This window comes from Ambystoma mexicanum, chromosome 5p (assembly GCF_040938575.1).
Source record: "Ambystoma mexicanum isolate Mex_15411 chromosome 5p, UKY_AmexF1_1, whole genome shotgun sequence".
Lineage (NCBI taxonomy): Eukaryota > Metazoa > Chordata > Amphibia > Caudata > Ambystomatidae > Ambystoma > Ambystoma mexicanum.
This window is the reverse complement of record NC_090930.1, coordinates 826,438,310-826,457,484: the sequence shown is the minus strand read 5'-3', so window position 1 is coordinate 826,457,484 and position 19,175 is coordinate 826,438,310.

Sequence of the window (19,175 nt, the reverse complement as noted above, 5' to 3'; positions counted from 1 at the left end):
GAACCTGAAAGTAAAATTTTGCACGCAGGGATTTCGAGGAGTCTCGGCTCCTCCTCTTCTGATTCTGGGTTGCCCCCCTTTTTGGACACAGTCACCAGAATGGCTTTGGGCAGCAGGGGGATCCCCTTTTTCTAATTCTGGGCCCCCCCCTTTTTGGAGGCAGTCGCCAGAATAGGTTTGGGCTGTGTGATTTTCTTCATTATCATTCTGGGGTTCAATGATGGGCGATTCTAACTCAGTCCCCACATTCACCCAGTCTTCAATAGGATCTCTTGGGACCCATTTTTCTTTGGGAGGAGTTCCCCCATCCCTGAAGGAGAAGATCTTTTTTCCAGAATCCTCTGAGGATCCCTCTCCTTCAAATTGGAGGACACTAACCTCCTCCCCAAATGGGTCTTTTTGGGTCCTTTATTTCTCCTACCCACCTTCTTTTCCTTAGGTTGTAGATTTTCGGGGGCAGTAGATTTCGGGGGAGGTATATTTTTTGGCCCCCATCTCCAGATCTAAAATGGGGGCAACCTTCAACTCTGCCACCTTAGCAGCAGCGGGTGTGTTGGATGGTTTGGGGTTTTTATTTGTGTTTTTGCCATTTACAGGTTTTTGCACCTCATAAATACGGGTCGCCTGTTCTATGACTGTCACGAACCTCGCCCAAAACCCCCTCTGGCAGACCCATTGGCCAGGTGGAGTCAGGACTCGGGCCTCTAGAGCCTGGCATCCTCTTCCAAAACCCTCTTGGGGGCAGTCCTGGCGCCTGTGGCGCCAGGCTCATACACCATGAAAAACAATGTGCTTGGGAACTACTTTATTGTGTTGTCAGCCAACATGGAGGCATCCACAAAGCTTGGTTCCTCAGAACCAAGCTATGCGGTCTAGTGTTTTGGATGTGGCAGCCTATGGACTACTTTACCTGGACTATTTTGTTGGGGCTATTTAAACCACACCCGAGCAAGACAACACGCTTCGCGTTACTTTGCAGCTTGCAACCTGACGCTCACCGTGTCTAGCTATACTCCCGAACGTCGCAGAAGCAGAACCTGCATGGAGACAAAAGGAACATCATTAGCAGCAATATCTTACCTGCAGTCTTCATCTTTAGTTACTCGCAGCTCCTGCGAACAGCTTTCGTTGGATCTGCATGCCTCCCAGACTGCATGACCTGAAGGAGGAATATGGAGGCAACATTAAGAAAGCAGAAGAGACATTGCAAATTACGAACTACTCAAAAGGCTTACTTGGCTGGTCGCCTCTCGGCTGGCACCACTCTGGAAAATTCCACATGCGCTGAAGAACACCGCGATCTGCAAGGAAAGAAGACAAAACATGTTAGCAAAGGCAAGCCATCTCAGCGCTGCGTATAGTGCTTACTTATCACATCATAGCGCTCTTAAAGCGCCATCATTTACCAGCGGGGCTCAACCAAGCCAGTTTGCCGCGCTGAAGCTCCGCATACCTAAGGGAGAAAAAGAGACATTATTAAACAAGAGAGGCATTCAGGATAGCAACAATACTAAAGAACAGCAATAAGACCTACCTGAACGATATCAAACGGGCCAGCGTCAGTGAAGTAACTAGACCGCACACGCCCACAAAAGACAATGCGCCCCTGCAAAAAGGCAGGACAGAGAGCACGCATAACTCTACCACAAGGTGATGAGAGGGCCCCTGAGGGGCTGAAATCATACGGGGGTGGAGGGAGGATACTTACCCCGGTCGGCCAGTCCTGAACACAGTCCTCCTGTATTTTCAGGCAGAACCTTCCCGGCAGACCACATCTGGGCAAAACTGAGAAGCATACCAGTGAGTAACCCAGCTGGGTGGCGTCCCTGTGGATACCAGGTGTGCGTAACAATGACCCAGTCCAGTGATCTTTTCTCTTGAAAGTCCCTCACCAGCTGGGTCATTATGTATTTGGGAGTGCATGGAAGAAGGTGTAGATGAACTCCCGACTATCTGTGTGCACCCTCCTGGTGGTCTGCGCAAAGGCACGTTTGAGCTCCTGCACAAATTATTGTGGGGCCTGATCTTCCCTGTACTGCAGATTGTAGGCCGCCTTGCAGGCCTCTTGGGGGCTATGTGCAGAGAAATGTTTTAAAATGGCCGCCCTGCAGGTGGACCGTCTTGTGTGGTTCTGATCCTCCAGTCCCGCAAAGAAACTGGAATATTCAGCAGAGAATGTCCAATTCATATACTGTATGCAATGCTGGCTGTCCTTCAGATGTAAAGTGTCCATCATCTGTTCATATAATTCTAGGTGTTCCCAGACAGAACACTTTGCATTTTTATGATATGGAGTTATTACACTCCTAATGGCCTTGATCTGCTTTAGGGGATCTTTTTGCATAGCTCTCTTAATTTTGTTTGCCTTTTTGGTTTTAGTCACTGTGATGGGGAACCAGTAGCGGCCAAAAAGGAACAAAACCGGAGGGAGGGGGATGAGTCTAATATCACACCGGACCATATTATGACGAGTTTAAGAGACACGCGGGAACAATTCAAAACCCAGACTACATGTCCCAGAATGCCCCACCAATCAACTATCACACCAGACAAAACAAATCTAAGAGACACAAGAGAAAAGACACAAACTACATATCCCAGAATGCCCCAACGGATACATAATCAAAACAAAAGCCAGAAAATGGGAATAGAAATCAGACAAGGAATACGAAAAACCACGTTTCCATATAATGGGGGTTACGGGCAGGCGGGGGTTAAATACAAGGCTAACTCCGTGAAGTTGAAGCTGGGAGGAGGTGAATTAGCCTCAGATGTAAGGAGCCCAGGGCTGGGAATGCCCAACGCTAATTGCTGGGGAGGAGACTCACCGGGGTTAAAAACATCAGAAAACAGCTCAACTTATCTCTCGTTTTGCAAGAGTGGAAGGAGGTTGACAGAGTGGACTCGGAATGGTACGAGGACAGTACCCCATATCGGTGGGCGTATTAGAGGGAAAAGGAAATCTCATCGGAGTGTACCATACCGGACCTGTAGTCAAATCCGACTGCACAGCAGATGAAGACGCCTGAGTCACAACAGCGTAAAAAGGAAAGTTTGTTTATTTACTGAATTCCAGCCTGAGGCTAGTGTGGAACGGCTGGCTCCAAGAACCTGCAGCAGAACTTGAACAAGAAGGCTCTGAACCATTCAGGCGTGTGGAGTAAAAGTGCTTGAGTCCTGAATACATGATACTTTAAGAAGAGGAGTTTTCTCCAGGGGTTTTCAAGGTACAAACGGCTGTTTCGAACAAAGAAAGGCTGCCCTTCCTGTGTTCTCCATGTTTTGAACTGCATTCATTTGTGGACAAGCAATATTGCAATCCTTGAGTTTGTTTTTTTCGAGCAGCCTGGAAGACCCTTTATTTGTTTCTCGTTATGAACTTTAAGTGAAGTTAATTGGCTAAGGAGAAGACCGGTTGCATCCAACCATTTAACCATTGGTGAGCTGTAAGAATAAAATACTATTGGTTAACTTACCTTCTTGTCTCTGGCTCACTACTTTACAGTCACCCAAGTCCACTCATCCTCAGACTCAGAGGCACTGCTACTGGAAGTGGCTGCTTGGATCTCTAGGCACTCCCTGATTCTGTGAGCTTGAGAAGGGCTTGCAGAATGTTGGGGTCTAGTTTCCTTATTCCTGTGGTGCTCGTAAGAGTCTTCTGACTCTCCCCTGCTCCCAGGATTGGCTGAATACCCCCCTCCACTGCCCTAACTGGATAGAGGTCTTCAGGATACTTTTTTCGGGCATTATTTCCTGGGGTTCCCCACCAAATTTAACACACTGATCTTTTGGGAGGCAGCATTTTTGCGGATCTAGTTCCCTGACACTCCCGTCATAGGAGTCTTCCTGGTCAGAGATGTCAGCCCTAACATTTGGGGATCTATACAGGGACGCACATCCATCAATTTCTGGGCGGCGCTGATCTGTCAGTCCCACCTTACCAACTCTATGTAATTCTACCATCCCCATGGCCCCTGGTTCATATAAGCCAGTAGACATGAAGCTGGCAGAGTTCATGGTATTGAAGGGGTTAGAGTCCCTGAGTACAGGGGTACTTATGTGAGGATCAGGGGTTGCTCTGTCCCTCTCTACCTTTTCTTTTTCAGCCCCTATTTCCTGGTGATAAGCCATAATCTGAGCCTTTTGTTCCTCTATCAAGGCCTTACTGGTCTCAATGAGTCTCTCTTGCATTGCTACTTGTTGGTGGAGCACATCATTCTTTTCACACAGAGCCTCATTGTCTCTCTGCGCTTCCTGCATGGTCTGGGAATACTGGGCCAATTTCCGCTGCAGGAGACTCACCTCCTGCGTTTTAGCATCTTTGGTCTGGGTGGTCTCTTCCAGAGCCTCCTCCACCCGTCTGTCATGCTCTAGTAGCTTACCATACTCATTATTTAATTCATTGAGCTCCTGGAGTGCCAGCTTTCTTCCCTCTAACTCGTTTTTTAATTGGCTTACTTCCTGGCCTAAGGCGTCTCCCTCATGACTTAAGGTGCCCCTCTGTTCAGCCAGGGTATCCCTTTGTTTTTTGATGGCACTGGATTTCTGGTGCTCCTCATCAAATTCTGTTGGAGACTGTAGGCCTCTCATAATTAATTTATTATTTTCCTCTTTCAATTTGTCTATCTGGTCTTGTAGGATAACCACCTGCTCTGCGCAGGCTCTGTTAAACTGCAATTGTTGCGTGAGCTTGTGTTGACTCTGTTGCAGAGAGTTAACCCTTTCCTGACACTCCTCTTTTAGTGCCTGTAATTGGGTGTCTTGCTCTGCATTCTCTTTCTGTAGGAGAGCCAGATCTTCTTTTAATTTTGTGACACAATCTCTAGAGTCTGCCTCTAATTCTTGGCTCTTCAGTAGCTTTTGTTCTGCAGAGTCTAGATCATTCTGGATTCTCTCTAGTGCTGCAATTTGATTCTGTGCCAGAACTATGTTTTCAGCATGCTTTTACAGCGTCACTCCTATGTGGAGGTATAGGTGGGCCGCAATTCTGGCAATTTTACTTTGCTCCTCTTTAACTTTTGGGGCCATGTACAATTTGTTAAGAGCTTGGGGTAATGGGCCCTTGTCCTGCCATGTATCCAGGTCCATGGCACTTACTTGTTCTGTGATTTCCTGCAGCCAGACCTGTTCATTCTGTTCTACCTACTCACCCCTGACAAAAAGCTTGTGCAGGATATGTTCCCTAGCCATTTTGATTTCTACTGGGATCGCCATTTTGGAAATATCAATTTCTTTATTAATTATTTCGGGGTTGATTTACTTTCACCTTTACAGACAGGTCTGGTTTTGGAGTATTTGTTTTGGGAGGCGCTTGTACAGTGTAGCACAGTACACCAACCAAGCAAAGTGTCTCTACCCTGCAGGTTAGTCCGCTGTGCTAGACTGTCACAGGGGGTACCTCAAACTCAAAATCCCAGATGAGCCACCACATCTGTTAAGTATTTCAATCAGGCGATACACCCTGGTCTCAGCCTACTATGCAGCACACAACTGAAATGCTTATTTTGTCATATATATAGGTTCAATATTCTGAGTGATATACCACTCATATCACACCCCTTCTCAAACACCCCAGGTCACAATGGACCAGGAATCAGGCCGGTTGGTAAAGGTAATATTTATTTATTTATTTAAACTTCAAATCAAACATATACTTTTGAATAGGGAGCAGCAATCACCAATGTGGTGACAATAACAGATAGGAAGGTGTGTAATGCATTTAATTGCGCTCTTAATCAACACAAAATATAAAACACCAGAGAAAAGAACACTTTTGGCTTGTTGGAAAATATAGCACTTAAGTTAGGATTTCCCCCTGCAATATTCCTCAACCCACACATAAACAATTATAACTAGATATATGGAAGCAGCAGGTAATCAGGAATAAGGAAGGGAAAACAGAATTCAAATTTAACCTTCCCTCCCCAAACAAGAGAGAAAAACGGATTTGCAATCTTACACTTAAACTGACATTCGGAAATGGCTGGGTAAAATAATGAATGTGTGCAAAAATCCTTAAATCAGTATAAATCTCTATGGGAGCAACATCGGAAAGATACTAACAATCATGATCTATAGTTTGAGCAAAATTAAACACTTTGAATCTGAATGGAAGGTTGAAAATAATTTAGAACCAAAATCACACTTGTAAAACTTTGCAAAATACGTGGATTCCTGCCTAAAATTAGCCAAACGGTTTTTAAGAAGACAGGTGAAATACACTGATTTCGAGGTCTTGGGTATAATCCAGAGTTGAAATGAAATCTCTAGCTATTAAACTGAGGACGATATGCAAAGTTAAATGAGAGGCGTTTTTAGAAAAATCGGGTAGTGAAAACAGAAAAGAAACTCTGTTTGGACAAGAAAATATTTACTATAGTTTTACTGTATGACCAGAGCATTCCAGCTAGAATACCAAGGAGGGACAAAGTAGGTTCTGGAGTTGATTCATGACTTCAACACCAAATCCCCAGTGCCCGCCCCGGCAGAACCAGTCGGATCACTCGAAGTAGGATAGATAATTTAAGATTTACACAAGATAAAAATGACTACAAAAATAGCACTTAGCAAGATAATCAAAGACAGGATGGCAATAATGATTCTGACAGTGTTACAAGTTATTTAGGTAAGGATAGGATGGTTTAGAGATTGGGATAGGACAAGGCTAGGCAAGGTATGCTATAGTTTTCTATGCTTCCTATTAATACTTACAGTCCACTTTAATTTAGGATTTTGGACCGTCAAGGGTCCTGGTCATCACACGGATTGGGTCTAACCAAGGACAGCTGGGCCACTCAGGTGGGAAAGGATCATCTGGACTGTTCTGGTCACTGGACTGGCCCTTCTGGTTACTGGAGATTGGAGATCAGTGGGATGGCGAGTTTGCAGCAGGCATGCATCTAGTAGTAGCAATCCAGCTGGATCAGAATGCTTCCCTTGGGTTTTGGGGATTTTTAAAATTTGAGGCCTAGCTGAAAAAGGGTTCAGCAATGCATAGGCCTTGGCCTTGCAATGAAATCTTGAATCAGGATCAAGCAGGATGAAGGAATCAGGAACAGGACGCCATGCAGGAAATCAGGAAGAAAGTCAGGAATCAGTCTGTTTGTACTGTCAGGTTCCCTTATTTATCATGCCAAATGACATCACTTAAGTACATGGCAGGGGCAGGCTTACTTATCCACACCCATAATGCTAGGATTGGGCAAGAGCATAGTTTCCGCCTTGCTCTTCGCTGATTGGATCACAGAAAATGATGTCATGTTTATGGTGTTACTTTTAAAATGTCTAGAAACCTCCCCTACCTACTTGAACCAAAATCTAATTTTACCAGAAATACATATTTATACAGTGATAAAATCAGATGCACAGGTTACATATTTTGTAGGTCACATTTCAATCCAAACCCCAAGTCTGTAGGACCTGCTGTTGCCTTTCTGCTACATTTTGGCAATTTTAACCATGAAAGATTTGGCCTAAAATTTCCAACTTTTGTACATAGATGTGCATTTACCCCTGGGATGTGTGTACAAAATGCTATGTGTGCAATATCAATACTTTCCCCACAATCTGTCATTCTTTACAACTTCTGTTCCTTATCCAGTAGTGTGTGCTACCAAGTCTTCACAGAAAAAGCATAAAATTAGATTTAAAACTACACCATTTTCATATTTTTCCTCATTCTTGCTCAAAGTTAAATGTCTTAAAGTTCAGTAACAAAGTAGGTTTTTTAAAACCAACAGGAAGTCTATTGTCACTTAAGATTTTTTTTTCTTTACCCCAACTGTAAGCAAATGTAAATTCCTTTGAAGCAGGATAGGGGCCTCTCTCTTGACTGAAGTTTACTGCCCCTCCCACTTGAAAGGTGAGAGTCTTAGCCTGCTATTGTCTCAGCCTGGGGCAAAGCCGAATGACTAATGATGGCTTGGGAAGTCCCATTGTCCTGGGTATTCAAAGCCTCCAAGCTAGCAATTAGCCTTTCATGTGCCAGCAGTGTATGAGGTGTCACCATTTCTCAGGGCTAGCACTGGCAGAGCAAGTTCTTTTTAAATGTATAGTTTACCAACGTATCCTGGGTTTAGCTTTTATTTTCTCATTTTTAATCTGGCCTGAAACCTATGGAATCAAAACAGTTTATAGGAGTATTTTTACCAGCAAGAAATATTTTTGCATTTCTAAATGAGCATGCCTTTACACAACAATGTACTTTTAAATAGGTGATTTTTCTCTTTATTCAGGAAAAAGCACATTTAACGCATTTCTTTACATTTGGTTTTCATCTGCAGCAAATATATATTCTGTACAGCTCTAGTTCTTTCCTTGAGTGCTGGGGTTGTTTGAAGCATGGATACATGTATCAGGCATCTGTTTAGAGTCTTTCTCTTACAGCTGATTCTTTAGATACACTTGCAAAGTTTTAACCACGTTTCCCGTGTAAATGAAAAAACAAAGTCCCTGGTTTCTTTTCCAAAGATACTTTTGACAGGAGCTGTCATTCAAATGAAGCCCGGTTCCTCTGAGCCACAATGGATGATCTTGGGCATTGCATGGCCCTTTAATCGCAGTGGTTCAGTAGAAAGTGATGAATTGAGCACCAAAACAGCACTTTAAAGGTTGAGAAAGTATCATTTCAAAGAGGAATTTTGGGTTTTCAGCACAATAATGCAGCCTCTTTCACTCCACTATATGTTAAATTGTGCAGAACACACTGGCACATTCCTGCAGTGAGTACTCTGTCCACCCCAATTGAAATGTGTGTTGGCAGGTCAGTGCAGCCATTTTCTGGTTGTTACAAAACACAGTTTAGAGATCTTGGCGCGCACAGGTGTCAGCAATGCCATTTTGTGTTGTTTCTTGCACCAATGCAGTAAGGTGATGTAGTGAGGCGCATCTGAGTGGGTCAAAATATCCCACAGATTGGCTTGCTGGGGTGGGAGGTAATGGGATAAGCATATAAGAGTAGATGCAGTACAGGTGATGAGCAAAATATCAGACAAAAAGAAGCAGCACAGTATGTAACCATAGTACAGAGAGAGCACACAATTAATATATGGTACAAAACAGGCAACAAGGTTATCTGGGACTACTCAGAGATGACATTAAGTGCCATAATTATGTTACATTTGCAGGGTGTGACAGCGGTTGACAGAGTGCTTGCAGGGCTGTTGATGTGACTGGGTGAGGGTGTGTAAACATTGCCATAGTTCAAGATAGGATTGTGTTAGTGCTGTGGGGCAAAACTGTAGGCAATTACAATGGCGTAAAGGCAAATCAGAGGCAAATGGTCATTTCTTGGCCAATGAGAGTGAATTGGGGAAAATCAGGGGCAGTGAGCAGTCGTGAGGACAATTAGAAGGGCATGAGTCAGAAATGGGTAGAATGTGAATTACAAAGTGACAAATCAGAGACCAGTGGGTAGTTCTCTGGGAATGTAAGTGGCATGGTGGAAAATGTGGGCATTGGGGTAGTTCTGGTGGCAATGTGTTTGATGCAAATATGGGCCAAAATAAAGGCATGTGGAAACGTCAGGGGCAAGGAGTCAGTTCTTTAAGCAGTGAAATAGACAAATAGTTAGCCTGAGGTCATTGAGAGTGTCAGTGGGGCAAATCAAGGGGCAATCCGGCAATTTTAGGAGCAATGATGGTGAGAAGGGTTATAATTGTAGGAAATGTTGCTGTTCTGTTATGTTCAAGTCAGATGGGAATGGAGCAGTTCTGTGGGCCAAAAGAGGGACTTGAGGTTAACTTAGAAAATGGAAGTGACATGTAGGGAATTTGGATGGGAATTGGGCAGGTCATGGAACATTGGAGTGGTATAGAGAAAACTGGGGAAGATGCATGTGGAAATGTAAAGGCTATGGGGCATTTCTCTGGACAATGTGAATGACATGGGGCAAAATGGGGGGCAGTGAGAGTGACATGTGGGCATGTTAGTAGCACTGGGACAGTAGTTGTGTGGCAATGAATGTGACTGGAGACGATGAGAGTGACTTTAGAGAAAATAAGCAGTGAATGTGGTAGTTATGGGATTAATGAGATTGGCATGGGGGAAAACTGGAGGCAATGAGACAAGGAGCAAATAAGGAAACAACAGGAACATTCTGGAGCCACTGAGAGTGACATGGGGTGACATGGAGCAGTGGGGTCTGGCATTTGAAGCACTGAAATCCCCCCAAAAGGGCCTCAGCTATTTCTGCTGCCATCTTTTGGTGATTCTGATACTTTAGAGGTTGGGTGGAGGGTTCCTGTGACTTTTACAGTTCAACCAGTAAATATGCATTAATACCAGTCTCTGAGTTCATGCATGGTGCCTTGCATTAAGATGAATCCTTAAGGATTCTGCCTGATTTTTTCACATTAATCCATTACAAGTTCAAGCCTCCCTGTCACATTAAAATAGGATAAGGGCAGTGATGCTGTCTGTTTTGAGGAACAGGCAAATGCAGTGCTTAATATGTTAGAAAATAAGTTCCAGGGCCCAAATATTTTCTAGCACACTTGTGGCACTGTGGGCAGGCAGTACAACACCATTGCTGCCACCACACACAGCTGCTCCACATTGTGTCGATACATTCGGGTTAAACTACAGCTCACACCTGCTCATTGGGGTTGATGGATGCTATGGCTATCATTACTTCATAATCAGTCTGAGACAATTAGTGCCAGGTCTCATAAATAAGTGCTGGGGCTCAGCCCTGGCAAGCACCCCCACACATTAAGCACTGCAAAGAGACCATGAAAATGGTCTTGGTGGGAAATAAACAGGCCCTTAATTGCCCTGCTGAAAATGCTGCCCTACACTTCCACCAGTGTACCAGGGGTTCAAATGTAAAATGACAATTTAAGGCCATGCGGCCTTTAAGATCTGTTAGAAGTGAATGGCTGGGGGCCTGCAGATGTCAGCAGAACCCTAGCACTCCATGCAGCTGCGGATCATTGCATGTGCGAGTGTCTGGCATGCGTTTGATACTCACATATGCAGGAAGAACCTGGCATGTGTTTAATATCTCTGTCCGTCCCTTACTCTACCTTTTAGGTTAGTTTGGCCTTTATTACCACCCATATGCTGACTAGTTTCAGATCTACCATAAACTCGCTACCCCATCTGACATTTTTTCACTACACAACAGTCTCCAATCCAATTGAATCCATCTAAAGCAGAGGTAATGATATTGGGACTAAACAATGTTTTACATAATCCAGCTGTACACCCCCCTGCCACCCAATCTTTTAGCGGTAGAAAGGGTATTTGTCAAATCAGTAAAGAATTTAGGGGTCCGCTATAGGCAAGGTGGTACATTTTTTCTTAAACTTCATCTTCTTCGTAGAATCTGTGCCTATTTGCCTAGATCGGAATTTGCAGTGGTGGTTGGAGCCCTAACAAACTTCAAACTCGACTATGCCAACACCTGTTAGGTAGCCATTCCTGAATTGCAGCTGTACCGTTTTCAGTAGATCCAAAATGCTGGTGTTTGACTTGTCTGTGGCCTTCATACATCCCACTCTGTCTCGAGCTTTCAGCACGCCTCCATTGGCTTTCTGTGCAACACAGTCTACAATGTAAACATCTTTATCTAGTCTTCAAGTGCCTACGTGGACATGCTCCCTCGTATTGGATTAATAAAATCTGCCTGCAAAGGCCCAAAGGTGTCTTCTGGTCTATTGATAGTGGAACTTTTTATACCCCAAAGGTAGGTGTAAGACTTGTGGGTACCATAGGTTCTCTGTAGTGTGCCCCTGTCTCTTGAATTCTTTACCCAGCAAAATGTGTGATCTTGCTTCTCTTTCCCTTGTTCTGTAAAGAACCTAAGGCATATCTTTTTTGTTGAATTGGACAGCTGTCTTGGTTTCACGCATACTCCTTTCCCTCTAAGAGCTTCACCCAGCTACACTTTCCTCTGCCAGGTTTCTTGAACAGTATTAAATCACATTTGCACCCCGGGGAAGGGTGTTCAGACAATCAGGTGGCTGGAAACGGAAGCGAGGGCACACAGTGCACTGTCTGCATTTTCCAGCCACCCGAGTACCTTACCCGAGTGCTGCCATCTTTATTATGAAGAGGAACAGGTCCCCACCGTCCCCCAACCCCTCTAAGGAATCCTGCGTACTTGCCCCACCTCTTCCTGCCCCACTTACCTGCTGAACCAGAGCTTTGTGCTCCAGTCCCCAGTCCCAGCACTCTGGCCCGCTGTGGCTGCCATGGAAGTAGAAAGGGGACTAAGTTCCTTTTCTGTAGCTATGGCGGCGAGCATTCTTTTTCACGAGATTGTGCTTGTGCCATATGCGCAGAGCCCACCTCCTGAAAAAATAAAACAAAACTTTTCGCACCCAGGATCAACTCCAGGGTGCAAATAGCAATCACCGCCTCTAAGGGGGCCGTACAGGGCCAGTAACTGCCCTGAGCCCTCGTTAATGCCTTCCAAAGCGAAGGCTCTGTCTGGTGGGCCGTTACAGGCCCTGTACTCTCCTGCACAACATCCATATCAGGCAGGACTGCTATAATCTCTCAGTCAATCAGTGGAACACATATACTAGAATCCTAGCTCCCTGCCCTGTACAAAGAACACATATCCTTGTTGCCATTAATGGGAATTTACGTGTTCATCGACACTCTGTTCTATGGTGAATTGAGTGCTTGGACACCATAATTGTGACTTCAACTTTCACACTGGGAATTGAAGTTAAATGTAACTAACCAAGCAAATCTGTTTAAAAGTGCGGAGATAATCTTTCATGATAGGTGGGGAATCATTATTTCTTAAATCAGTGATGCGTTTTCATGCATTTCTTATTTCTATGAAAGTCTGTGCTTCCATTAAGCGGCAGAGTTTGTTTTCATGGGTCGTCGGCTTGCTTGCTTTGAATGTAATTTCGAATAAAAAAAATACTACTTTTAAGGTATGAATATATTTCCGTATGCGCCTATTTTCATTAATTCCTGCAATCAGCGTCAGATCCTTTTAGGAATTTCAATATCGGCGAATTAAAATATCCTACATTTCTAAAAAATACAATTCTGAAAGGCACAGCCTTAGGTGTTGGACTATATCCGCAAGAATTTACAGATATACAATTAAAGGGAAAACTACCCCGAGCCCTTCGTTAATTCAGATTACGAAAGAAACGTAGGAGGGCCCTGACAACACAAAATGCCATTTGCTTTCCCAAAATACAACGCCCCCTCCCAACAAGATTAAAATATCGTTAGCACTAGAAGCCATTTCAGCATATATTTCTTTTCTGTCAACAAAAAGTTCCCCTCTTGGCCCCTCTTATCTAATGGTTTCCCTTCATGGCAGCTCCCTGTGCTCGCTGCCGCTGTGGGCTGCTGCCCGCGCAGACTTCTGTCTGCCAAGCCGGCTGGGGGCATCGTGGGCCGAGGCCCTGTCTCCTTCCCACCGTTGCGCAGTTCCCTTCTACGGGAGACGGGGCCTATCAGGCGTCCAGATACTTTCGAGGCTAATTAAAGGTCTTATCAAGTGGGAAAGAAAATAACATGAACTTTCGGGGCACTCCTGTCGATGTGCCGTGTTCACATCGAGCGTAGGTAGCGTGAAGAGCAGTTCGAGTAACGTATTTGTTTAGAAAATGGCCACACGGGGTGTTCTGCTGCATGTCGAAAAACATCTAACAAGCAGCCACAGGGCTAGGTCATATAGAGTCACTAGATTAGAAATCGCTTGCAGCTGATGGATGGCAACTCATGGGAGTACAGCGCGGCCTTGACTCACTTTTCATTTGAAAGTGAGACATCAGGAAATACTTGTCTGCTTACCGACCTAACAGACTACTGTTGGCACAGGCCAGCACTTGGAAACCCCCCAAAAAGGCATGAAAGAGCCGAGGGGATAGGCAACGCCCCCTGGAAGACTTGCCCATATCCTTATGTTTCTCAGGGCAAAACTCAAGACCCATATATTCTAATAAGAAGCACCAGGAAAAACCATTGATGAAATCTGCCAAAAGCGCCTTGAAGCAATTAAGTTATGCAAGGAATGCTCTATAAATAACCGTAAACATGTATTGCCACCTGGATTGGTAATTCTGCTGTATTCAGAGGGGTGAGGTGAGCGGGGAGTGGGAGGGGGATGGAGAGGAGGGGTGCACGTTAAGAGTGCAATAAGGCACACCTCAACACTGCTATCCGGTTTAAGAAGAGTATTGGGTCCATGCCATCTCCAACATTGATGGCTGTTGCAGAGAGAATGGAAGACAAATGAAAAAGGGGCCGATTCGCTAAATAGTTCACTGTAACAAGCCCGGCGATGTTGTGAGCATCTCAGAGTGCCACCTGCTCCCTTCTGAAAGTCTAACACTGCAGAGTCTGGCGCATCACTGAGACACCCTTGAGAAAATGTTTGTGAATGGCATTTGCGTGTGAGCACCTCAAGGCTGCTCGAGGCATTGCCAGATTTGGGTTTGTGAATCGTGTATAAGGAGGCAGGTGCACATCAGATTTGATCAGAGGCCTACCCTGAATTGCCCCAGGGCAAATCTTTGTGAATCAGGAATTGTTCCGATGTTTAGTCGCAGGTTGATATCACTGGGGATGTGTGAAAGGCAATTTAGGATTATTTTTGAGGAGGTTGTTGCTGGGTAGCCACTGCACTAACATGCAAACACCAAAATCTCAGACTTCGTCTTCTGTTTCTCTTTTGTTTATATTGTGTTTGGTTTTTAATCAAAACCTTTCACAAATACAATATGGAAAGGATACAAAATTGCAAAATCTGTTTCTCTTTTAGCAAGTCCCCGATGTTGGAGATGAACGCACTGTAGTTTGAGATTGGGGGCAAATTGCAGCCAGGTACGGTGCACGGGGTGTTGTGTGGGAGGCACTGGTGATGTGCTTGGTTCAAGGCTGGCCGCCCCCTTAGGGAGAGCAGAGGGTTCATGACTTGAGTTTGGTGACATCACTAGACCCCGTGACCGGGAATTTTAACAGGGCTATGTCCTAAGACTTCAGTGACTGGTTGCTGATGTGTGCCGCACTGTGTGATTTCCATGCACTGTGTTGTGTCAGTCCCTGCCCTGCAGCAGGAATAAAACAACCGTGAAACGCTTTACAGAGTTCACAACTCCCCATTGCATGAGTAACTGGCTGAAGTGGCAACCCATTCTTTCCCTAGACTCACAGACAACAGAATGATGGTAACTAGCCTGAAATAGCTCTTCTTCCCGCTCATGCGCTCTTTACCCAATCCCTATCACTTCACACTTTACGAACGAATCCATCGTACCACGTTTAAGTGCACAAGTAAGTCATAAAAAGAAAAAACAGACACATTGGGCCAGCATTACAAATCAATTTGCCATGGGATTTTCCCGTTGAGATACGCATTTGTAAATCAGGTCCATTGTTCTTCCAAAGTTCTCAAACTCTCAAGACTTTGAGAAGGAAGCGGTTTCACCCTTTCAATTTTCTGTGCCTTCTCCGCCGAGCAGCCAGCATATCTTTAAGTGGCAACTGTGGAAAATGCTGGCTGGCCACTCGGTGCAAAAAGATAGAGCAGGCTCCTAGGAAATCTTCTCCCGGGCTTATCACCTCTCGGCTGGCTCCACATCACGCAAGTGCCACATTACAGGAGGAAACCGCTTGTCTCTGCGCCAGGACAGGCTCCTATCAACAACTGATAGCACTCCATGTGAACACGCTGGCGCTGCGCGGCCTACTGTGCCCCTCAAAGGCCAGAATGCATGTGTGCAGAGGGAGATTCCTTTTAAATCCCACGGAAGTAGTGATTTCCCTGCCCAGCACACACTCATTAAAAGAAGGACAGGATGCACATTTTCACAGCTTACCCACAGCAGTCATGGGCACACTAGAAAGGGTTGCACAGTACTCAGTGATTTTGCTCCCTATCTTTTTTTCAAGTTGGGAGTAAAATGATTTTTACGGAGTACAAATATAAGTACAATTCCCAATGGCAGTCTTTTATGAGCAAGTAAAAAAAAAAATCGTAAACTGAAAAATTGACTATTTTGTTCTTTGCACCTAGTTATTCATAGACTCTAAAGAATACCCGTTTACTTCTTCATACCAGGCAGTTCACATAATAGTTTCTTCCCGTGGTCCTGTGTGCACTGCTGGTCCAAGCATAACCATGGAGCTGTGAGGGTGAAAGCAGGGGTGCAAGTTTCTACATGTCTTTTTGCCTATTTTCATTTTTGGGGAGTATTTGCCAATTTTTACAGACTAAAAGTGGCCGACACACCCGGTTTCTGTAGGGCTGATTGTACTGAAATAAAGTGTATTCATTGCGGTTATGCACATATTCTGTCCTCTTTTCCGTAGCTTATCTATGTTTTACATATATCAAATATTACAGCGTCTGATGTAATAGCCCCTGTCACAGAACGATAGGTTTTAGAGAATTTACAGGCAAAACTATTTTACGAAGGGGCAAATACATTTCAGCTGGTTCGATAACCCATTTCGACTTAAGGCTTCCTCAATTGACCAAGATCAAAAGCTTGTGGCTGGCTGTAGTGCTTAGTCACATGGATTTACTGCTGTTTTTTACACCGCTGATTGGATGGTGGTCAGTCATATGAACCAGCATAGAATTCAACGTAGACTCGCTGACCGGTCAGTTCTGCACGCTATCCCGCTCAATACAAACCGTGGGACTATGCAGAGATTTTCCGAGCGTAGCCGTGATTAGAGCGATTTATATCTAATAGATTTCGTAGAAAGGCAAAGGCCCTCAATATGAGCTTAGTGGAAAAAATAGGGATTTCCCAATATGTTTTTAGGTATATGAAATTACGAGGAACGAGGTATTTACTGTATGTGGTATTAATAGGAATCAATTATGCGAAATATGAAGCAAACATAGTGTAAGAGGTCAAATATCTCATTAAAACTGCAATTTGTCTTCTACCAAAGGGAGCGGAAGTACTTTCCTGCACAGCTTCACCCCGCCTTGCTCTGGAATTTAGTAAATTGTCAAATTAACCCCTTCTGCATTGTCAAATAATAACACGTGTGGTATTATCTACAACTGTACACAATCGAATAACATTCTCAAAACAATGGTGGGAAAGGAATTAAATAAATAAATAATGCATAGGGTAATCTGCATCTATCCCCATCAACGAGGAGAATGTTCTATAAACATGAAGATGGCATGAATTACTCCCAGGGCCGTAACTGTAATTACGGCATGATGTAGCTCTTGGAAACAATCCTCCAATCTTATAATCAGGATCAAAATGATACAACCCGTTAATTTAGATCAAGTCTGGGATTTGTTGGATGTGATGTACCATAAAACGAACTATATTCAGAGAAAAAGAAAACAATGCTGCTTTAATCTGGTTGGGAATGGCCATGAGGATAAGCATGGCCATGGGCAGTCAATGGGTGGGCTCATAACCCAATCAACACCGTCAAGTGTTGTGTCCCTCCTCATTTGCTATTTCTCCCTAGCTCTACTCTAATGCAATAGTTTCGGTGTATAATAGCCCAAACTAAAAATGGCAAAACATGCTGGAAAAACAGCATAGTTGTTCATCTTCCTCATTCCTTCTATATCCGTCAACGGGATGGCGTGCCATACTGCAGGCAGTGGCCAGTCTCTTATTTCCATTTGATGCTTGCTTGTGTTAGCCGGGGTGCTAGGCTAAGATCATCAAACACTCCTTGTTTGGAACGTTGGGGAAAACCACACCAGGATCCTTTGGGCATGGTCGGGGGCACATGCCAAAGCCTGCCCCATGCAGAGAAGGTTATCTGAAGGAGGGGCTTCGCTCAGGCGCGCGTACATTTGTGGAATGTGTAGGAGGCACGTGAAGCAGTATTTTGTATGTGCTGCTGTGTCGAGATGTTGTAAAGGGCAGATACAGGCTAGCTAAATGTAAGCAACTGGAGCTTGAGTCGTCAACAGGGCACAGGGCTCATGGCTCACACTGGGCACATAAGATAAAACAATGGGTTTCCCAAGCTCAAGCTGTGATAAATATAATGATTCTAGCACATAAAACGAAGACATTTCATTAAGGTGACCTCTCTTGATCTTCCTGATCTTCATCATCTTCTCCTCCTTCTTGGAACAGTCAGAATTCATAGGGGCAAGGAGGACCCATGTGCCCCAGGAAGTGATGGGGGATCTGTATAAATATATATGTGAACATCTGAAATTTCCTAAATCCGAGACTCTGGCTTCCAAAAGATTCCAAAATTGGTAGAGGAGACCTAAGCCATCATGGCTTTCTGTGGATGATGACATTGTGTTTGTGGTCATTACGGGCATTTGTGTGAATCCTTCTCCTTTTGTAGATGAACTAGACAGAGATGTCTGCTTTCCCCACTTCTATTGCTCCTAACCCTGACTTCATTATCTGCCACCATTAGGAATGATGGTAACGTCAAAGGTACTATCAACACAGGGCCGGGGACTATTAAAATATGCTACACACTGACAACATAGTGTGGACACTACAGGACCTCAAGGAATCGATTAGAATGACGATGCAACTGGTGGCTAAACTCTCACTTTTCGTGGGCCACAGGATAAACCAGCACAAATGCCAAGCATTCCCATTGACAGAAAAAAAACGACCAAGGCAGATCAATCAGAGTAGGGGGTTGAAGATGATTAAATATCCGGGCATAAAAAGTGACTGACATAGTGACTGTTACGAAATACCTACTGCCATGCAAGCGTTCAGGGATGCATAATGGTTTCTAAAATTCTACGCAGCCTCACACTACTATTAAAACAGCAGTGAAACTGGAATAACAAATATGTTGTCCCTCCTTCGCCTCTAAGTTAGTTTGGGCCAAGTGCAGCCTGTATATGTTCATCAAGAGGGTGTGAGCAAGCAAGGAATGTACAAAACAACAATAATACAGTCTTACAAAATAAAATAAATATCCAATCAAGATTCTATAAAGAAATAAGACTTTAATCACACTAAAAGGGCAAAGTATTAAAAACACTAGCAACCTAACCCTGTAAGGAAATACACAAATAATGGAGAAATTTGGTGAAAAGGCAAGCTGAGTACTGAAGAACATGGGTATGCAGGCACATTGTCTTTGTAACACGTTTAAGTTAAAGAATATGTCTTTTAAAGTAAAGAGTGGGGCCTTAAATATCACTACGACCCTTAAAACATGGCCTGGGGAACAAAACAACTGTACACCATAATGTCATCTTTCAGAAGCACAACAAC